Source organism: Lycorma delicatula, chromosome 2 (assembly GCF_047948215.1).
Source record: "Lycorma delicatula isolate Av1 chromosome 2, ASM4794821v1, whole genome shotgun sequence".
Lineage (NCBI taxonomy): Eukaryota > Metazoa > Arthropoda > Insecta > Hemiptera > Fulgoridae > Lycorma > Lycorma delicatula.
The window spans coordinates 181,524,798-181,534,461 of NC_134456.1; the positions used below are offsets into that span (position 1 = coordinate 181,524,798).

Genomic DNA, 9,664 nt, shown 5'->3' on the forward strand with positions numbered 1-9,664 from the left:
TTTGTAATTTAGTATTCTTTGATTCAGTGTAAAAATTGTTGGGTAAAATCTGTGTTCCTTCTCATTTCTGTTAGAATTAAAAAACAAATAATCTAATTTTATGAATTATGCTAGTTGTTTGTACTTATTGAAATGAAGAAGAAGTAATCTTCAACAATTGGAGAACTTATAATTACGACATTTATGAACAGATATTTTTGTTCTAATAAACAATAATTATATAAAAGTTTATCATAAATTATTTGCTCCTCTTTTTTTTTTTAAATAATAAAATTTTTTTTCAGTGCTTACATTATTTACTTTAATAAATCAAACTAGAAAAATTAGAACATTTGAATTCAAGCCCCAGAGTACAGGTTAACAACTGAATTTTTAATTACAGTTTGGGTTCCAAAATGTCAAGTTATATGCTGGGATTTTAAGTACAAAGATTATTGTTCTTGTTTTTAACAATGATTTTGTGAGGTATTATATTTATTTTGTTCCAAGTATATTAATCTTATCTTAATTGTACATTATTAACTGTATTTAAGATTACATAAATATTTTGAAGTTTGCTTTTAATTTGCATTGTTGTTACTAATGTCTAACAGTAGTGTTTTCTAATTTTTGATATTGAGCAAGTTAAAAATTATACAATTCTGATATATGTTAAGCTTACCATTCAAAGATTAAGAAATGCATGTTTAAAAGAGTATAATTTGAAATAGTTATAGCATACTTTTATCATTCTGTTTACATCTTACTAAACAATAATTTAACTGTAATATACAAGCCTATAGATTTCTTTATTCCTAATCTGTACATATCATATAAAAAATAATTGGTAACGTAGTACTATAATTGAAACAAATTTGTTCCTTTATGCAGTGAAAACTATTGAAACACTGGGCACATATTCAAGTGCCTGTCCATCTTAAACTCTATACTTTATCAGAAAAGATGACGATCATTCAAATATAAACTGGAATTTGTTTATATAGATTTATTGATATAAGATAATTTTTTTTTTGCATAGTTTCGTTCAACATAAATATGTCTTCTCCACCTGAATACCTTTTTTAATAAGGGAATAGCTTCCTGATTCCCTTGTTAAATAAATAAGTTTGCTGCCCCAACAACCAGTTGTGTATACATAATACTCGACTGCGGTATCATCTTTTGAGTCCCAAAACACATTTGCTAGAACTTTTCCAGCTGACAAGCGTTTCTTGGTGTTATCGGTGTCCCCTCCCCACTTTTCCACTACTCCATACTTGTTCTCTTGCTTTTCGAAGTGTAATGGTGGATCCATGTTTTGTTGTAAGTCACAATAAGGTTCATTTTAAAAAAATTAGGGTTCAAATACAGAGCTAGAACGATTGCTAACATTTACAGGAACCAAATAGCAACAGTAATAATTGAACATAAGAAAGGGAGTCCGACAAGGATGTTCCCTATCCCCGTTACTTTTTAATCTTTACATAGAACTAGCAGTTAATGATGTTAAAAAACAATTTAGATCCGTAGTAACAGTACAAGATGAAAAGATAAAGATTCTATGATTTGCTGATGATATAGTAATTCTAGCTGAGAGTAAAAAAGGATTTAGAAGGAACAATGAACGGCATAGATAAAGTCCTATGCAAGAACTACCATATGAAAATAAACAGGAACCAAACGAAAGTAATGAAATGTAGTCGAAATAACGAAGATGGACCACTAAATGTAAAAATAGGAAGAGAAAAGATCATGGAGATAGAAGAATTTTGTTATTTGGGAAGTAGAATTACTAAAGATGGACGAAGCAGGAGCGATATAAATGCCGAATAGCATAAGCGAAACAACCCTTCAGTCAGAAATATAATTTGTTTACATCAAAAATTAATTTAAATGTCAGAAAAAGATTTTTGAAAGTATATGTTTGGAGTGTAGCTTTATATGGAAATGAAACTTGGACGATCGGAGTACCTGAAAAGAAAAGATTAGGAGCTTTTGAAATGTGGTGCTCCTGGAGAATGTCAAAAATCAGATGGGTGGGTAAAGTGACAAATGAAGAGGTGTTGCAGCAAAATGATGAAGAAAGAAGCATTTGGAAAAGTATAGTTAAAAGAAGAGACAGACTTACAGGCCACATATTAAGGGATCCTGGAATATTCACTTTAATATTGGAGGGACTGGTAGAAGGAAAAAATTGTGCAGGCAAGCAACGTTTGGAATATGTTAAACAAATTGTTAGGGATGTAGGATGTAGGGGGTATATTGAAATGAAATAACTAGCACTAAATAGGGACTGGAGAGCTGCATCAAACCAGACAAATGACTGAAGACAAAAAAAAATAATCTACTATTTTTGTTCATTCATATTTCTATATCACTCATTCTTTTTGGTTTATTTTTATTCCATTAACATCCAATCCAACATGTAATATTTTATTTTATTTTGGATAATCTGGTTAATTATTTTAAAATTATTTTACAGTTGTATAAGTAAAATCCAAAATTACATTATTCTTATAAAACCATCAGTTGAGATTAAACAATAATATAGTTGAATCTGCAATGCTTTTTATAAAATATGCTTATTTTAAGTATTGCAAAGCAGGGATTGGTATACAATATTGCCATGTTTGCCAGACAATTGTAAATTCATAGCATTTATAAATCTGTCTTGTACTGGTGCTAAAACAACAATGTTGTTTTCATCACTCAGCCGGATATTCATTTTGGTTTTCATCTGTTAGGCACAGTACAGCTACAGGACTTTATGATCATTCCTGATCAGTTATGTTCTAAAATCCGACTGCTTATTTCTGCAGGTATCTGTTTTCTTTTTTTTTTTTTGAATGAAACTCAATTTAAATGAATGATTAAAGTAAATTAAACATCATTTGAAAGAAAATTATATGAAGAATGTAAAAAAAAAGTGTTTGCTAGCTCTCAGTAAGCCGCAACCTCCAAGTTGCCAGGTGTAAACAGGTACATTATTGTTAATTATTTTCGCTCATCGTGTTTTTCAAAGAAATTTTAAGTTTAGTTTTTTCTGTACACAGTAGTCTCACTACATTCTTGTTTACAACATTAAGCAGAGCGCGCATTCCTTCTCTCTCATTCACACTCATCCAGACTGAAAGTAATTAGTTCAAATAATGGCAACCACTACTTGCAGCCATTTTTTTAACAGACAACCATGTATTATCGTGTACAGAAAAAATTAAACATCAGTTTAGTGTATAATTTTTTTGGTAAACACGATGAGCATAAATAATTAACAACAACATACCTGTTTACATCTGGCAACTTGGAGGTTGCAGCTATGAGAGCTGGCAACCATATTTTTTTTTACATTCTTCACATCATTTTCTTTCAAATGATACTTAATTCACTTAAAAAAAATATAATTGCAATTCATTAAAATAAATGAATTACAATATATTTAATTAAAGGTAATTGCGTCTAATTTTTGCTAGGCAACCCGGCAGTAATGTATTAAATTATCATTAATCATTCATTTAAATCATGTTTCATTAAAGTAATAGATACCTGCAGAAATCAGCTGCTGGAACTTGTAATATTAAGAAGTATTGTGTCAAACATATTTCTTCTGTAATCTTGCGTTAAAAATTATCAGTTTACATTGATAATTGAGAGTTTATTGCATAAGATAAATCAGTTGGTAACCAGATTATCTTTCATCATTCGTTATTCTAAAAAAAATTATACATGTCTTTTATGTACAGTAATTTGGTAGATTTTTTTTTTATCGGATTTTACTTAGTAAAAGTGAATAATTTATAGCCCGATTTACTGAAGGATAAATTAACATTCTGGTCTACATATTTTGTACACATTGTATTTAAAGCACCACATTTTTAGTATTCATCGTAAACATATTGCATCTTTTCAAAAATCACTGTTTCCATCCTTTATCCCACCTTTAACAATTCATGATTTGACACTGACTTTTTTTAATAGAATCAATCACCCCTAATACAAAAATCTTTGCATGAATCTAAATCAGGAAGAAGGATTAAAGATAATGAAATGGTTGCATAGCAAGAAGGGCAATTCTACATATAGCAGAAAATAAACACATGTTTGATAAAGAAACAATAGAACTATTGCAAAATATGATGGTGGTCTGAAAAGTTCTTGGCCTAATAGTGAAAATTAGATTCTATGTGTTCAAAAAATTGTTATTTTTCAACATAATAACCTTTAATAGATTTCATCCAGCGATGTCCCAGTGCCAGGTTCCTCTGGAAGTGCTGTAAAGTACCTGTCTACAGCTCCAATGGCTTCTTGATTAGACGAAAAATGCTGATCAGCAAGGAAGACATTGAGTTTTGGTTAGAAATGGAAATCTGAGGGTACCAAATTTGGGGAATAGGGTGGATCTTTCTAGCACTTCATAGGGCAAATCACTCAATTTTTCTTTCTTTTGTAGGTGCATTGTCCTAATGGAAAATTATTTTTTCTTCTGTAAGCCAAGTCTGTTTTCATGAATTTTTGTGTCAAATTTCATTAGAAGGTTAGAATAGAGTAGTATTCCCTAGTTAATGTTTTACCTTTTTCAAGATAGTCAATTAACAGAATTCCTTTCGCATCCGAAAAAGCCGATGCCATGACCATTTTCACCTTCTTTCTAGCTGAATAACTGGCTTCTATCCACTGGATGTATTATTGTTTCAATTCTGGTATGTAATGGAGAATCCATGTTCATCCATTGTCACATATTGACACAGAAAATCACTTGTTTTTCATAAAATGCACCAAGCACTATTTGGAAAGTGTTGTGTAAATGTGTTTTTGATCCACCAAGTGCACACACGACACACATCTTGTCCAAAGCTTTTTCATATGCAATTCTTCATGCAAAATTTAACTGACACATTCTTTAGTAACACCCACAGTATTAGCAATTTAACCTACCTTTGTATGCCCATCTTCCAAAATCATATGCAATTTTTGATAATTTCTGGTGTGGTTGCACTTTTTGCTCGTCCTTCACATGGATCATCTTGGGTGCTTTTACAGCCACTTTTAAACTTGGCTGCACTTCTCTATGGTGGAAATTGAAGGCGAAAAATCACATTCACATTTATGATCCTTGAATGAATTTCAGTTGTCAAACCTTTCATAAAGAATTTTATTGCTGCAGATAGTAGATCTTCTCCATTTGCAAAAATACATGCACCGCAACTGATTCAGATGGCTGCCTACAGCTAGCTAGATGGAATGACTTGAAATTTGCACCTCACATTTGCACCTTCTAACAGTTGTGCCAATATATGGGGAAAAAGTCATGTGACTAGTCCTGTGATCTGTGGACGAAGCCAAGAACATTTCAGACAACCCCTGTAGAAAAGATATAGAACATATAATTAATTTTAATTTCTAAAGGATTCCAACTGAACTATAAATTATTTAGCCAGATACTTCCTGGAGTTATTAAATATAAATAATACGCCATAATTTTATTGTTTGATGTTGACTTTACCCAGCCTCATACATAAGAGTAGTGGCTCAAGATCCGGAATTAAGTGGTTCTAACTTAGTTTGTAGGTTCCTATTATTTATTATTTTTCCTTTTTTCTTTATTTACAGAATCATCTGACTTCACAAGTTGTGGTGGTGGTGGTGGTGTTGCTGGTGCTGGTGCTAGTCTTCTGTTAAGAATAATTCAAACGTTTCATCGGAAAAGGAAAATAAATGACCATGTTTTGCTGATTGCATGATAAGATGTATTGGTAAAGATCGGCTGAATAAAGAAAAATGTAATCTTACATGGTACTTAATCATAGTATAAAATTTGCTTTTAAATATTTTTATTTTGTTATATTTAGATAGTTTATTATTTTATATATGAATAGTTGTATAATTTTTTTATTTTATATATATATATATTGTTAGCATTGTTGATTTTCCAAGTTTTATATATATATATATAATTTTTATTAATATTAAAATAATATTGCATGAATTATTATCATGTAGGGTATGTTTAATTGCATGAATATTCATTAAGATATACAGTTTAAAAGATTAACTAACTACATTTTATTTTTATTTTACAATTTAATATATATTCTTGCATTTTATAAATACTAGCAGCTCTCTTAAAGGTTCTCCAGTTTACTCTGTAGTTTTAGAAATTCTTTAAATTTTTATTTTTCTGTACTTAAAAAGAATCTAAGCTTTCCTTTAAGATGTTCTGATAGGATTTTTCTTAAACCTAATTAGTCATTTAATTTTATATAAATATTCAAATACTAACTTCTTTTAAAATAATGCTAAGACTCTAGTGGCATTTTCTCATTTTCAAATGTTAATATATTAGTTATAATTACAAAAAAATCATTTCACTGAAGTATTTAAAAATTTAAATGCAGTGAAATATAGCTTTATGTTTCCTTCATTATTATTACAAATATATAGTTTACTAAATTACTATTATAGTACTAAATTATAGTTGGGTTTTCAAATATATGTAATTGCCTGTTACAATAAATCATTGATTTATAAATATTGATAATTATAATCTTTTTTTTTATATTATAAAAATGTTGCATATGTCTTCCTGTAATATAAAATATTGTATTTAATTATATATTTTTTTGCATTGATATGTTTGATGTGTATTAAAAGAGGTGTAAAATTCTATAGTTGCTGTAAAACTTTTATCAGATCTTAACACTCCAAGTTCATATTGCATAAGGTGATTTTGAATATTTTCTGTGTACTTCTGAAGCTTAATGATCTTTTTGTTATAAAAGTCTCACCATAAAGTAGCCTAACTGTTGTACTTGTTTTTGCTGTAATAAACATAGGTAATTTATTTAAAAATATATGAAAAATTGAATGTAAAATGATATCATGGTTGACATATATATATATGTTAAAATATAATAATTTAGAACCATCATAATACAAGATTTGTAGATGATCAGTGTTTTACCACATTTGCAAATTAAGTAGATTATTGGTTAAAAGATTTTATTATTGTGTATTTTTTACTGTAAAGTTTTATTTATCTAATCTTGATAAAACGATGCCAGTTTTATAGAAACTGGAGTAACATAAGTACATTCATTGTGCTAATTTGCCAATTTTTGTCTAAAAAAGAATAATGCTTAATAAGAAATATATTGATTAAGTGGTATATGCACGATTCAATGTGTATTTATGATGAACTGTGTATGAAAAAAAATGTTGCATACTAGTTAACAGACAATATGCACACACTAATATATACAAATATAAATAGGAAAATGAGATTGGTCTGATTTTCTTGTGATCTGCACACATTTCAAGGTCAGTTTCCTAACGATGTGTAGATATTTTTTTTTACTTTTATAAACTTTTATTTTCAAATATAAGTTCATATTATTCAGAAGTCCAAGTTAGATAGAATCTGGGTAATGTATTAGGTTCAGCATAATATATTATGTTGAACCTATTTTACATTTGATTTATTTTTCATTGTATGAATTTAGAATATTTTACATCATAGGAAAAGTTAGCGCGTGCAGTTACGCTCTTATAATTTCATTTTCAGATAATCTGATTTTTTATTAACCAGATTTTATAGTACCATAATCTTATACTGTATGTAAATTTTGATATTTTATTACATCTATTTAAATTAATTACACAAATCTATTGTAATTAATTACACTGGTGTGATGGAACTGTGAGCTAGTGATCTGTTTTTTATTTACTAGAAATTCTATATTTATATAATATTGTGGTGTTCTTTATATAGTCATAAATGACAATAGTTGAGCTTTTAGCACAACTACAATTACAGTCAATAAAATCTATTCTCCATTTATGTAGACTGAATATGTACCATTTTCTAAAAGGTAAATTCAATATTAATCGTACATATATATGAATTGGATTGCCTTTATATACATGAAAACAGTATTATTTTACCTCTTAGGAGTTATTAATAATTACATAGTATGTATAGTAGTATAACTTATCTCTCTCTGTGTGTGTGTATATATATATATAATTGTAATATTTTTAATATTTAACAAATTTATAGGATTTTTATTTTATAAGTTAAGCTAAGAACCAGTTAATATTTTATTTTTTTTAATAATTAATTATATATTTGGAACATATTCACTTATTATAAATAAAGCGTATTTTATGATTTATCTAAATCTCATTTATCATAGAATATGATATTGTAGTGATTTATTTTTTTAATTTTAAAATTAAATGGTGATGGTGATTAACACTTTATTTATGATAAAACCCAATTAGCTGGGTAGAATATCTGTAGTCTTTAAATTTGATTTAGAAATAATTTGTTTAATTGGACGGAAGTTTTCCTTCTTTCTTTTTATAAACAAATAGTAGTAACATATTTACAGTTATAATATTGGTTATACTATGTTGTCAGTTATAATTCATTGCTAAATTCAGTTGCTGCATTTCTAAAAAAAATTATTAGTATTTTTATTATATATGCACTGGCAGTTTTATAACTAAATAAAATGCATGAATTGCTGTTTATTTAATTATTGGGTAGATATCCAATAATACTATACAGATATCTACTAAAAATTATTGAATACTTATTTATTAAAATTTGTACTTCTAATTTTTTTGTGAACAATATTATATTTGTTCTGATGATACAAAGTTATTTGTGAATTTAATATTTGTGTATGTTAATAAATTCAGAATGCAAGTTAATGCATATTTTCTTGTTCTTCTTAACTCTCTTTTTTAAAAATACTTTTTTTAAAACATAATTTTTTATTATAAAAAATGGGAAATGTTGCATGTCATAGATATTATGACAATCTTTTTTGTCATAGATATTAAATTTTTAAGTTTGATTAAAAAGAAAGAAATATGTTGATAAATATTCTATTAAAATGCATCCTAGCAGCCAAATAATAAGATAACAGGACATATTTTTAAAATTTCTTTCTTTAATGCTGTCTTTTTTTCTGTTGTATGTGCTTGTGCATTACTTCATTAGATAAAGTTTATACATTGTTAATAAAAATTTTGAAAATTGTAAGACATTAATCTAACAATTATTGTCAATCAAAAACTAAATATGTATATATATTTAGAAATAAATACATCTATTTTTTTGGAATGTATCGTTAAACAAGATTAAAAAAATACTACCAGTATTTAGGGTACTGATTCTCACCTTTTTTATGGCAAACTGGCAAAATTATAGAAAAATATACAGGGACTGGTATCGAAGTTAAAAAAAAATAAATTAAGCCTTTATGTAGTTGCATTTATAAATTATTTTTTATTATAAATTGTAATTGTCTTTCATATATATATATATATATATATATATATATATATATAAAAAACATTATTAAACTTGTAAGTCTATGTGTAACATCATGTAATTAGTGCATGTTGAGTCCTTGGAGACTGATGGAAGACTGGGCATGACCTATTTATATAGTAGTATGGAGCCATGAATCTGTTAGGAGCTGTGTGAATTGTGTGGAGCTGCTGAATTGTCAGGAGCCGAGTGCATCCGAATGGAGCTGTGTGAATCTGATTGTAGCCGAGTAAAGCCAAACAGAGCTATCCGAAAGATCTTTAAATTTTATCATATGATATATATGAACAAATCATACGATATATAAACTAAATTATTATAAACGATGAACATGAATCATATGATTTT

General features: G+C 27.7%; 1 protein-coding gene across 1 annotated transcript in view; it reads left to right on the plus strand.

The window, feature by feature from the left end:
* Nucleotides 1-6,048, plus strand: part of LOC142320332 (endonuclease/exonuclease/phosphatase family domain-containing protein 1-like) — a 49,068-nt gene extending 43,020 nt beyond the window's left edge. The window contains exon 14 of the mRNA XM_075358037.1: nucleotides 5,587-6,048. The gene's annotated coding sequence lies outside the window, so the exon portion shown is untranslated. The remainder of the gene's footprint in view (nucleotides 1-5,586) is intronic.
* The last annotated feature ends 3,616 nt before the right edge of the window (nucleotides 6,049-9,664 follow it).